The 13,092-nt window shown below is 37.9% G+C and overlaps 1 protein-coding gene across 3 annotated transcripts in view; it reads right to left on the bottom strand.

Annotated features, from left to right (window-relative positions):
• The window catches only part of POLK (DNA polymerase kappa), a 96,215-nt gene that overhangs the window by 73,006 nt on the left and 10,117 nt on the right, over window positions 1–13,092 (bottom strand). For all 3 annotated transcript variants that reach the window (XM_020998432.2, XM_020998434.2, XM_020998433.2), the window contains exon 2: window positions 10,299–10,456. The gene's annotated coding sequence lies outside the window, so the exon portion shown is untranslated. The remainder of the gene's footprint in view (window positions 1–10,298; window positions 10,457–13,092) is intronic.

Genomic DNA, 13,092 nt, shown 5'->3' with positions numbered 1-13,092 from the left:
TCTCTCTCTCTTTTGGGGGGGTGAGGCAATCAGGGTTAAGTGACTTGCCCAGGGTCACACAGCCAGTAAGTGTCAAGTGTCTGAGGTTGGATTTGAACTCAGGCCATCCTGATTCCAAGGCCTAAGCTTCATCCACTGTGACACCTACCTGCCCCGGTTCACCATGAATCCACACCATCGTTTCTTGGAGGATAAAAAGCTGCTTCCTTTTCAGAAAGTCTAGCCCTCTTCTCTGCGAAAGGCTTCATATCTGTTTCTTAGCTCCCCATGTTAATAATCCTTCTTCTCTTTCCCCTCTAGATAACATTTTTCTGTTTTCCTTAGTAGCATATTTTGGAAATGAGCCCAATGGAAGCACGAAGTCCTTGTCAGTGCTGATAGCTGATAGTTCCCCAAAGAACTCCTACAACAAATTGCTTGTTAAGAGTCTTCATGTTGTTAGGACTTCCTTACCCACATCCAACTTCCATTTTCTTTTTATCCTGTTTTACTAACTATTTTCTTCTTGAGTCCCCTTCTACTTCTGTCTCCTCCACAACATATGCTCCTTCTTTCCCTTGGGTCTTTCAAATTCTCCTTCCTCCCCAGGTCCTTTTGTTCTAGTTTTCCTCCTCCAACTTGTATTTAAGTTGTACCAAATTTTCCTCTCCAAATTCAATCTCTATCCTTCTTCACAATTCTATAGCTCTCCAAATCACTTTATTCAATAACTGAATCTATGAAAATGAATGAGATCAACAACAGAGATAGTGTAGAGAGAGAAGAGGGCTCAGGACAGAACACTGAGTAATAGAGGATGGGTCACGGATGATGAGCTAGCAAAGGTCAAATAGGTAGAAGGAGAACCAAGAAAGCAGCGTAATGAAAATCCAGTGAAGCATCCAGAAGAAGAGGGTGGTCAACAGGGTCAAATGCAGGTGAGTCAAGAAGGATGAGGACTAAGAAAAAGGTCACTGGATTTGGCAGTTAAGAGATCACTGGTAAGTTTGAAGATAGCAGTTTTAGTTGAATAATGTGGGTAGAAACCAGATTGCAAGAGAATAAGAAGTGAAAGGAGAGAAAGAGGAGGTAATTAATATACACTGTCTTTTCAAAGAGTTTATTGATGAAAGGGAGAATGATATAGGACTATTAACTTAAAGGAACAGTCAGTCACTCTACATTATTTATTAAGTGCTGTACTAAATACTGGGGATACAAAGAAAGGCATCTGCTCTGCAGAAGCTTATATGTTAATGAAGAAGACAACATGAAAATAACTGTGTAGGTAAAAGACATACACAGTGAGAACAGAAGGTAATTTTCAAGAGAAAGGACTAGTAGAATGGGGCAGGGATACCTAGAAAAGCCACTTGCAAAAAGTAAGATTTGAGCTGGGTCTTGAAGGAAGCTAGGTAAGCCATGAGTCAGAAGGACTGTGCATTACAGGCACAGGAAACAATTCACTGAATTGTGGGACAGTATATCATGTGTAAGGAAGAACAAATAGGCCAATGTAGCTGGATTGTAGTGTGCATGGAGGGGAGTGAAGTATAAGAAGACTGGAAAGGTAGGAAGAAGCCAGTTGTGGAGGTCTTTAAATACCCTTCATTTATATTTGATCCAAGAGGTAATACGGGGCCACTGGAGTTTATTGAGTAGAGAGGGTGACATGGGTAGACTTGCATTTTGGGAAAATCACTTGGGCAATTTAGTAGCAGATAGATTGGAATGGGGAGAGACTTGAGGCAAAGAAACCAATTACAAAGTCCAGGAGAGAGGTGATGAGGGCCTATACAAGGAGAGTGGCATGAGTGGAGGAAAAAAGGACATACAAGACAGATGCTGTGAGAGTAGAGATAAGATTTGAAAAGACTGAACACGTGAGCTAAGTGTGAGGAGCTAAGGATGATGCTGACCCAGACACCTAAGTGGAGGATACTGGTACTCTTGACAGTAATAAGAAAGTTGGGAAGGAAGGAGGGTTCTAGGAGAAAGATAATGAATTCTATTTTGGATATGTTGAGTCCATAGGATACCCAATTTGAAATGTGCAAATGAAAATTGGTAAAATGGGACTGGAGCTCAGGAGAGATTAGGGTTGGATTCAGAGATCACAGAATCGTTTCTGTAGACATGAAAGCTGATAGGATCATCAAGTGTGACAGTATAAAGGGGAAAGAGAAGACGGATCAGGACAGCAAGATCAGTAGGGTTACGAAAAGGTTTTGTTGTTGTTGCTGGTGTTTTTTAATGATATGAGGGAAACCTGGGCAGCAGGTTTGTGGGCAACAGAGAATGAGTTAGCAGATAGGGAGAGACTGAGTATTAGAAAGAAAAGGAGGGTGATTGTAGGGATAATCTGCCAGAGGAGATGGGAGTGGGATAGAATCAAAGAGTACAAGCAGAAAGACTGGATTTGGAGAGAAGAGCCACCTCTTCATCAAAGACTGGAGAAAAGGAAGAGAAAATGGGGGATGATATCAAGAGGTTTTGAAATGTATGGTAAAAAGGAGAAGAAAGCTCAGGGCAAATGGCCTCTACTTTCTCAGTCAATGATAAGATGAAGTACTCTGCTAACAAAGTGAGCGTAGGGGAAGGTATGGGAAACTTGAGGAGATAAGAAAAGAAAATGCCTAGGGTCAAGAGATGAAGTGTCTTGTTCTTAAGAACAGCAGGGAGGGCAGTGTCACTGTATTAAAGAGTATGTGGCAGAGATGAAGTATAAGAAGACTGGAAACAGAGGGTGTGTGTGTGTGTGTGTGTGTTTCATGTATGGGAAGACAGCGTGACCAGTAGTGTGCTTATCAAATTTGTATAAAGCAGGAAAGCAAAAGGTTATCTATGCTTCTCTTTGCCTCCAGAACTAGTTGCTAGTGAAATGAATGGAGTCTGAGCCTTTTTCTGTACCTTCAAAATGAGAAGATTGGTCCAGATGATCCTTAAGTTCCTCTTCCATTTTAAATCCTATGATCCTAACGTCTTTATCACAGTTTCTCTGATAGTATCATCAGTAGCATCACTTAACCTCTTCTGCCCAACACATGTCATTCTCAAGTCATAACGTTCCATGATCTGCAGCCACACAGAATTACTGGGAGAATACTAGTGGGTTTTTTTTAGTGGCAGGAAATCTGGAATCACTGAAACCATTGTACAATTTCCCATATGCAATCAAGCTCAATCTTCTCCTCCTACTCAATCTCAGGCTTTTATCTCAACAGTTATCTGATGAGCTTGTTTAAAAATATGCATATTTATATCAAGTACGTATATTATGCTGGGTTGTCCATCCAGTTACATGTCACAATTTGAGCAATATGGCTCAGAAGATATATATTTTTTTTAAATCAGTTACTTAAGAACTATGAAGCAGGGGCAGCTAGGAGGCACAGCAGATAGAGTTTCAGCCTTGGAGTCAAAAGGACCTGAGTTCAAATGTGACCTCTGACACTTGACACTCATCAGCTGTGTGACCTTAGGCAAGTCACTTAACCAATCGCCTCACCAAAAAAGAAGACAAAACAAACAAGAACTGTGAAGCAAATTACAACACTCCAACCCATTATGTGTTAAAAAAAAAATAGGCCTTTATTTAAATTTTAGAAACACACCTAATTCAAAAAGCAAGCTACAATTTACTTGACTCTCCTAGTTAGTTTTCCAAATATCTGAGGATAATACAATAGGTTATGCAAAAACTTTTCTTAATTTGGGAGGGATTGAAAGATAAGTATAACAATTTGCTATGGCATTACTTGTATGACTTTGATCCAGTTAAAAAAATCTCTATGGAAGATTTAGACGACAGAGCAAATAATTAAAACAACTCTTCTGATATTCTGATAAATTGCCTCCCTGCATATTTATCTAACATATATACGTGGAATATTAAATTCTCTTTTTTTCCCTTTCATTTTTGACTGCTGAGCCACAATTTTGTTTTCAGTATAAGCATTATAAAATATTATGACAACAGCCAATCTACAAAAGAGTAGGTAGAAATAGGAATGGAAAAGGGTTAGCTCAAGGTTCAGAACAGTATGACAGCAGTCAACAGACAGGCCTCTAGGCTGTGAGAAATGAGTACAAACCACTGGAAAACCATTTGTTGTTTTTTTTTTAGGCAACTGAGGTTAAGTGACTTGCCCAGGGTCACACAGCTAGTAAACATCAACTCTTTGCTCTGAGGCCGGATTTGAACTCAGGTTCTCCTGTCTCCAGGGCCGGTACTCTATCCATTGCACCACCTAGCTCCCCCTGGAAAACCATTTTTTAAACTGGTGAAAAATGTTTACTAATTTAATATACTAGCAGAAGAAAAAAAGTTATAACATGAAGATAAGCAAATTCCAACAAAGGAGTTAGTGGCAGTTGCCAACTTACTTATTTCTGACATATCGCTATATCTTACATATAAACTATCTGTTAACAGCCAGTCCCATAGACACTCTTCACTCTACCCTGCCCTGCATAGCCCCACCAATCTCTGCACTTGGCACTTCCTTCCTCTACTTCCTCCCTAGTGAATACATTTTGCTCCAGCTTGGAATCTATAAACCACACCCAGTATCTGCTTCTTCTTTCGTTCTGATGCTAATCTGAGGCTGGTTACATTGCCAGGGTTTACAGTAGTAGGACTGGCTGTAGCAAAGAAGAAAGAAAGGGAGAATGGAAGGCAAGTCCTATTTATGTGGAAAGACTGCTCAAAAAAGCAAGGGAGACCTGAGATCGGATTTTTTCCCCCCCTAGATCTGTTTTTTTTTTTTAAATTAGCAGCCAGGATCAGTTCACTAAGAACAAATCTTGTATAACTCATCTCATTTCTTTTGTGGGCAGGGTTACTAGACAGATAGATTAGGATGTGAAAGAAAAGGATTTCAGCAATGCCTTTGGAAAAGTCTCTCATGATAGCCTTATAGATAATGAAGAAATATGAGCTAGAACATAGTACCTTTAGATCAAAGTGGAACAGAGTGAACAACATTATCCAAATAGTTACAATTAATGGATTGATGTTAGTCTGAATGGAAATCTCTGGTGGCAAGATATAGGGTACCAGTTTCGGCCCCAGGATGTACATTTTTATCAATGACTTGGATAAAGAGTGCTTCTATAGTCTGAAGATGACAAGCAGGGTATAAAAAAGTTCTTGACAGTTTGGAACTATAGAACTGATCTAATAAGATTTTCTTTATCTTTGCTAAATTTAAAGTCCTGTATTTAAGTTTTTTAAAAAATTGTTGATCTTCTCATCAGAAACCCTTGAAAGTCCTCCATCTATTAAAGGTCCATTTTTGTTTTGTTTTTTTCCTTCTGTAGGATTATACTCAGCTTTGTAGGGGAATTAATCTGTCATTATAAACCAATTTTTTTTTTGCCTTTTGGAATGTTGAATTCCATAATCTTCTTTTGTTTATAGTAAAAGCCGCAAGGTATTGTGTGATCCTGATGACTTCAGTTCCTAGATGCTTGAACAGCTCCTTTCTAAATGCTTGCAGTATTTCTTCTTTGACATAGGAGGTCTGGATTTTGGTTATGACATTCCTGGGACATCTCCTTTTTGGGTTCCTTTGAGAATACATTCTTTGTATGTTCACTTTGCCCTCTGGTTCTAACAGAAACAGTTTTCAATTATGATTTCTCAAAATATGGTGTCTGGGATTTTTTTTTAAATCATAGTCTTTAGGAAGTTTAGTGATTCTTAAATTATCTCTCCTGTTTTACAGGTCAGTCATTTTTTATATCAGATATCTTATATTTTCTTCTATTTTTTAAAAATTGTTTGACTTTGTTCTAATATTTCTTGCTGTATCTTGAAGTTACTAATTTCTGTTTGATTTGGTCTAGTTTTCAGATGAGAGCTTACCACTTTTTCTTTTCTTTTTGCCACCTGGGTGAGGGCTTGCTACTTTTTCTTCTTCCAGTCCTTCCTTCCATAGCTTTTATTTCATTTTTTTAAAAAATCTTTTGCTTAATTTCTTCTAGGCACTTATTAAGTCCTTGTGGAAAAATCTATTTTTTCCTTTGAGTCTCTGCTTGAAGTTGTTACAGAGTTAATCTCTCCTAAGTTGGATTTTTGGGTATCTCTAAATCTACAATAATTTTTCATACTAGTTGGTATTTTCTTTGACTTACTCATCTCTCCAGCTTTATTTCCTGAATTGGTACTTTGCAGCAGTGTCAGGCTCTGATTCCTGCTGTGGTTTTGGGTGGGGTGGTATTCTGCTTGCTCCGTCCCTAGGTTATTGTACTACCTCCACCTCCCAGCATTAGGGCTCTCTGGATCTTTGCGATTCAGGCTACAGATCTTGAGGGTCCTCTGTGTTGTGTCAGGTCAGAGTGCTAGCCACTTTGAACCTTCTGGGTTCCGGGCAGTCCTGGTCAGGGTGCTGCTCCTCTTCGTGGCTTCTGATGTCACCACCGTGGTTTTCCCGTTACCTAGCCCTAATTCCAGCTCCCCTTTACATGTTGTCTTCCCTCACTCGAATGTAAGTTCCTTTATGGCTCTGCTTTGCTTACTTGTATTTGTATTCCCAGTGCTCAGCACAATGTCTATCACATAGTAAATGCTTAATAAATGATCCATCTACAGATAGAGCTTATCTTCCTATTCACTGATATAAGAGCTGAATTCCTATTTGCTTTCTGTTTTCTGACAAAATATTCTAGCTAACTTTAACAATAAGATAAGGCCAAAAGGGCTGTAAAGCTATTAGAGTTAAATTTGAGGGGCTATTAATATTAAATTTTTATGTACTATATTTAGCTTGGCATGTAAATCCAAGCAAGCTATAAAATTACATTTTTCCTTCCCCTAAAAAAATTGGAATACCAACTTCTGTCACACAGAGAACACTATTTACTAAAATTATTATAGATTATATCATATAATAACTACATAATATACAATTATATGTTACATATTAAAATTATTTTGGAGAGTGGCACTAATTTGCAATTGCTGCCAAATGTAGTATGCGTTTCCCAATGATACGAGAATGACCACACATATTACCCTAAGAAAAATCCTGCAAACATTTAAAAAAATCCTACATGTGGGTATAATTATACATAGACCAGGTAACAATTATTAAAACGCCCACTGTGTGCCAAGCACAATGCTTAGCGCTGGGGGATATAAAGACCAAAATGAAACTGTTTCTAATTTCAAGGAGCTTACATTCTACTAGAGGAATACTTACTGCATGTTCTAAAATAAATAAATACAAGATTTACAAAAAATAAATACAAATTAATTCCAGGGAGAGAGACAGAAAAAACATCTGGGAGAATCAGGAGAGGACTCAGGTGGAACCTCAAAGGAATCAGGGGTTTCTAGAGATAGACTGAAGAGAAAGGGAATAGCAGACAAAGGCAAGGAGACTGGAGATCGAACGCTGTCTGGGAAATAGCAAACAGGCCAGTTTGGTGGGACCACAGAGTGCACAAGGAAAAGTAATGTGTAATCAGTTGGGAAAAATCAAATTGTGAAGGGCTTTAAACGCCTGAAAATTGTGTTTTATCCTAGGATTAACAGGGAGCCACCAACACGTCTTGGGCTGGTGATGGACATGGTCATTTGTCTTCTTTTTCTAAAAACAACAACAACAACACCACCACCACCACAAAACCTTAGATTTTGGGGGGGAGGAATGAAGTATGGAATAGAAAAAAAAAGACAAATGTAAGTTACTTTGCTAAATGTTTTATAATCACCACAAACTAGTACATGGGATGCCTGATATATAAATGACACAATAAAGACCAACGTGTTCCCACAGGAAGACTGAAGATTTCAGTCTCTAATATTTAGAATAACTCTGCAGTCTTTGTTATTTGAATGTATTGTTGGGTAGGTAGTATAGTCCATGCTCTAACCAGCCTTGAAAAGAAGAACAACAATTTGGCCCAGGTGAAGTCGATGAATACTGTCTCATGTGTCATAAAACTACCAAAGTTCTTCCCCATAAAGGTGGGATTGTACTTCTTGTCAACTCTTATTTGACACGGGTCACTATGTCTTTGTCTATGTCATATGTCTCCTGGGCATGAGTAGTGTACTCTATGTAGTCCTGCTACCTCTCCTCTGACATGATGATATTATATAGCCTTGCGGTTAGGCCAGGAGCACTGTCTGGTAGGAGTAGAATGGCACAAGCACTCCAACGAACTGGGGAAGTACAGTCAAATGCATTTTTTTTGAGCATCAATTTGGCAGCTATGTGGAATGTCATTTAGAGAAGGGAGAACCTAGATGCAAGGATACCTGCTTGGAGTCTCTTGTAATAGTCTAGGTTAAGAGAAAAAAGGTCTAAACTAAGGTGGTTGTAGTAAAAATGGAGAGAAGAGAATTGATAAATGAGGCTTTCTGGAGATAGATTCAACAAGACTTCACAGCTGATTGGATATAAGGCATAAAAGAGTGGAGTGGTTAAAGATGTCTCCTAGACTGTGAACCTAAGTGAGTGGAAGAAGGGTGGTACCCTGGACAGAAATATGAAAATTAGTAGGAGAGATAGGTTTAGCTGGAAAGATGATGAGTTTTTTTGGACATTACAAGTTTGAGATGTCTGTGAGACATCCAGGTACTCAAGTGTCCAGCAGGCAGTTGCAGATATGGGACTGAAGCTGAGAAGAGGAATGACATATGAATATAAAGACTTATGAGCAAGGTGCCATAAATTCATAGTGAGTTGTCAAGTTCCACAGTCTTCTCCAGTGACACCTGGAAGCCCTAGAACATTAGTGGAAAAATTATATGATGCAAGTTTATAAGGTGAAATTATAGGGATGAGGATTCACAGGTTAGGAGTGGCACAAAGTCAAGGGAATGAGGGATTCAAGGGTAGTAGCTAGTGAAACATTCAGTGGTTGGCCAGGGGTCAAGCCTGGATATCAAGGGAAAGAGAACAAAAACAGATGATGGACTGGGAAAATAGGCATGGGTCAAGAGTCTAGGTCCAGAGGTTGCAATAAGGATGAAAAGAACTAGTGTACGTAAAAGAACATACGAGGAAAGGAAGTTGTAGCTGTAGTGAAGAATTTAAAATTCTGGCTTCATTAAAGTGATGCAACTTTCGACACAGTGATTTCTAAGATATAACTATGTTTGTTGACAAGCTGCAGTGATAAGGAGTTTGCTATGGTTAAGAATGTCCAGAAACTGAATGGTTAGGTTGTTTAAGAAGTCATGAGAATGAATACTATAGTCCTGGAAGAGGATGCATGGGAAGCAGTAAAAGGGAACAACAGTGAAGAAGATGAGGTTGATTTTATGAATTTGAATATTACTCAAAAACACTAAAGAAACAAAAAATAAGTTATAAAACTAATATCATTCATCTCTCTGAAGTGTGAAAAAAATGCAAAGAATAAAATAGTGATAAGCTCTATATCAGAACTCTCCTCACTTCAATCTATACTCCATTCAGCCCCCAAAGTGATTTTCCTAAAGGACATGATCAACTGTGTCATTCCCCTACTCAATAAACTCTAGTAGGTCCTTATTGTCTCCAGCATCAAATACAAAATCCTATGTCTGATATTCAAAGCCCTTCATAACCTTCCCTCTTCCCACCTTTCTAGTCTTCTTACATTTTATTCCCCACCTTATACTCTTTGATCCAGTGACACTGACCTCCTGGCTATTCCATGAACAAGATACTCCATCTTTCAGCTCCTGGGCATTTTCTCTGGTTGTCCTTCATGTCTCCTTCCTTCATATTCTCCCTCCTCATCTCTACCTCCTGGTTTCCCTGGCTTCCTTTAAATACAAACTAAAATCCCATCTTCTGTAGGAAGCCTTTCCCAATGCCTCTTAATTCTAGTCATTGCTTCTTTTGATTACTTCCTATCAATCCTTTATTTAGCTTGCTTAACCATATCTGTTTGCTTGCAGTCTCCCCTCATTAGATTGTGAGCTCCTTGAGGGCAAGGACCGTCTTTTGCCTCTTTTTGTATTCCTAGTGCTTAGTAGTGTACCTGGTACATAGTAGACTGTACTTAAAGTTCATTGACTGAACGATGGAATGAATGAATGTCCTTTGAAAGTCTATTAAGAAATCAACCTGTGGGGCAGCTAGTGGCACAGTGGATAAAGCTCTGGCCTTGGAGTTAGGAGGACCTGAGTTCAAATCTGACCTCAGACCAAACACTTGAAACTCACTAGCTGTGTGACCCTGGGCAAGTCACTTAACCCCAACTGCCTCACCAAAAAAGAAAAAAAAAAAGAAATAAATCAACCTACTAAGAATCTATTTAAGAAATAGTAATCGATTTAAAGTTAGTAAAGTACGATAAGTATGAGGAATACTCACCTAATAAGGATGTCTTCTGTAGAACTCCCTGAAGATTCTAAAGGCAATTTCTTCAACAATCACTTTTGCTGAATCAAACAGTATATTTGCATCAGAAATTCCCTATCAAATACTTCAAATGAGATCGAATGTTTTAAAGAATCCAAGTACATTTTGGCCTACAAATAAAGAATAAAATGAAATGAACTTTATTACTGGTTTGGGAGTTTCAGGTTTTATGCATTATTTTACTCTTTTTATTAGATTTTTTTGTTGAGAATGCCATAAAGTTTTAATAAAAAGAGTATTTTTAAAAGACTTTACAAAAGAGAAGAATTTTGTTGTCAGCATAAAAATCTCCAATTTTGTTATGTCAAGTTGTTAGATTGCTTGGATATAAAACTCAAAAGGTGCAAATAAAAGAAATCATAGCAGCTACTGCACTTAAATGGTTTGTAAAAACAAGCATCACATTTAGGTCTTAATACTGGAAAAGCTCTTTTCAAATATTCCAAAACACCCCAAAATATTTCGGTCTCTCTGGTGTAGGAATGTAGCCTGTGCTTTTGCCAGATGAATCCCCTTATCCCTACGACACAGTGATTGACACATTGACAGGACCCTGGATTGGGGCTTCTTGCCCATTTCAGAAATTGATGCTTTTTGCAGTGTGTGAATGAAAATAAAACAAGAAATAAACATGGAATGATAAAATGTACCAATTTCTATTAACTTTTAGTTAAAGAAGTCCATTAAGATAAACATGTAAGGAAAAAAAATCGACAAAAGCAGGTAAGACCAATCTACAAGCATTTCCTAAATTGCCCGCTATGTATTGGACACTGTGCTGAGTTCCGGGAATGAGAAGACAAAAATGAAATGGTCCTGAAGACTGTCCAGGAACTAAAATGAGGCTGATGAGACAAAATTCAACTAGGCAAAAGTTGTATTCAATGAGTTTGAGGCTTTCCCCTGTCCTTTTTCTCCTCTCAGAAGTCTTTTTAAAAATAGTTCTCTTTCAATATGTTGAAACTAATTTCCCAAAGCATAATAATTTGTTTTCCTCTAATGTTGATGGTTTCTTGTGGTCTCAAGTTCCTGCTGATTTCCTATGAACTATGATAAAATCTTAGATGCTATATTCCTTAAGCCCTGGCAACCTGTGTATTTGTAACATAAATTAAAGCATTTCACATAAATTAAATTAACAAATTTGTAGGTGTCTGAATACTTCCATTCACCCCACAAATGGTTTAAATTCAAAATAATTTAATAAGCAAATAAAATTACATAACAAGTTTTATTTTCCTAGGCTAAATTAACAAAGTAAACAGATCTGTAAAGAGTGCTTTTAAAAAGATATTAAATAAATGTCAATTTTATCTCACATGTTTATATTGTAGTTTTCTTCAGGGGAAGAGGAAAAAATCTATTTAAGATGTAGAATTTCTGTGTCTACAGTCAAAAATCTGTTCACGTCTCACTATAATAACATTTGTAATAATGCTATTATTAAAATCTAAATGGTTTAGACAAATTAAACAAAGACTTGTCAATCTCAAAACTTTATTGCAAGGGAACAAAAGGCTAGGTTTTTACTTCCTGAGCCTCCTGGTTTTTTTTTCACTTTATAGAAATTTCCAGTGTCTTTGTAAACAAAAATCATTAGAGTTATTTTAAAAATCACATTTCATTTCTTAAATTTGACCTGTGTACCTTAAAACTCTCAGATTATGATTTTTCAGAGCACAGATCTGCAATGATTCTTATTCTAAACTCTATCCCTTCTCTTCAAGGCCAACCTCTCTAAAAATGCCTTTGATCTCATTCCCTCCAATCTCCTTAAACAAATTACCTCCACAGTCATTCCTCCCCTTCTAATCTCCAGTCTTTCCCTATCTGCTGATTCCTTTCCTTATGTCATAAATAAGCCCAGGTGTCCTCCAATTATTTAAAAAACAAAAACAAAAAAAACCTTTCACTTGACCCAGCCATCTCAAGGTATTATCCTATCATCTTCTCCCTTCCACATCCACACTCCAGTTATCTGATGCCACCTCCTCTTTTCACTCACTTCTCAACGTTTTGCACTCTGTGTTCTTATCATTATTCAACTGAAACTGCTCTTCAATGTTACCAAAGGTCTCTTAATTGCCGAAATCAATGGCATTTTTTTCAGGCCTCAAGTTTTTTGACCTTTTGGTTGCATTTGATATTACTGACCACTTTCTTTTCCTGATATTCTCTACTCTTAATTTTTAAAAAGATGCTGCTGTCTCTCCTGATTCTCCTGTCTGACTGCTCTTTCTCGGTACTGTTTGTTGAATTATTGTATTATGCCATCGTCTGTCAGCAAACCCGAGGCTCTGCCCTAGATCTCTTTTCTGTCTTGGTGACCTCATCAGCTCCCATGGGTTCCATTATTATCTCAATTCAGATGACTCAGATCTAGAGATCCAATTCAAACTCTCCTGAGTCCCAGGTCTGCATCACCAACTGCCTATTGGATGTTTTGAGCTGGATGTCCTGGTGGCCTCTCAAACTCATTGTGATTTTTCCTCTCAAATTTCTCTTCCGAACTTCTTCATTTCTGTTGATTACCATTTTACTCACCTGGGTTCATAATCTCAGTTAACCCCCCCACACCCTACACTCCTTTGCTTGCAATGCATATCTAATTAGCTGGTGAATCCTGTCAATTTTACTTATGAAACATCTCTCACAACTGTCCCCTTCTCTCCACTAATAAGAAGAGCTGCCTCCCTAGTTCAGGCCCATATTATCTCTCAACTGAACTATGGCAATAGGCTCCTAA

This window comes from Phascolarctos cinereus, unplaced genomic scaffold (genome assembly GCF_003287225.1).
Source record: "Phascolarctos cinereus isolate Bilbo 61053 unplaced genomic scaffold, phaCin_HiC Scaffold_4;HRSCAF=312, whole genome shotgun sequence".
Classification (NCBI taxonomy): domain Eukaryota; kingdom Metazoa; phylum Chordata; class Mammalia; order Diprotodontia; family Phascolarctidae; genus Phascolarctos; species Phascolarctos cinereus.
Note: the sequence above shows the minus strand (reverse complement) of the source record. Positions and strands in the feature narration are given on the sequence as shown.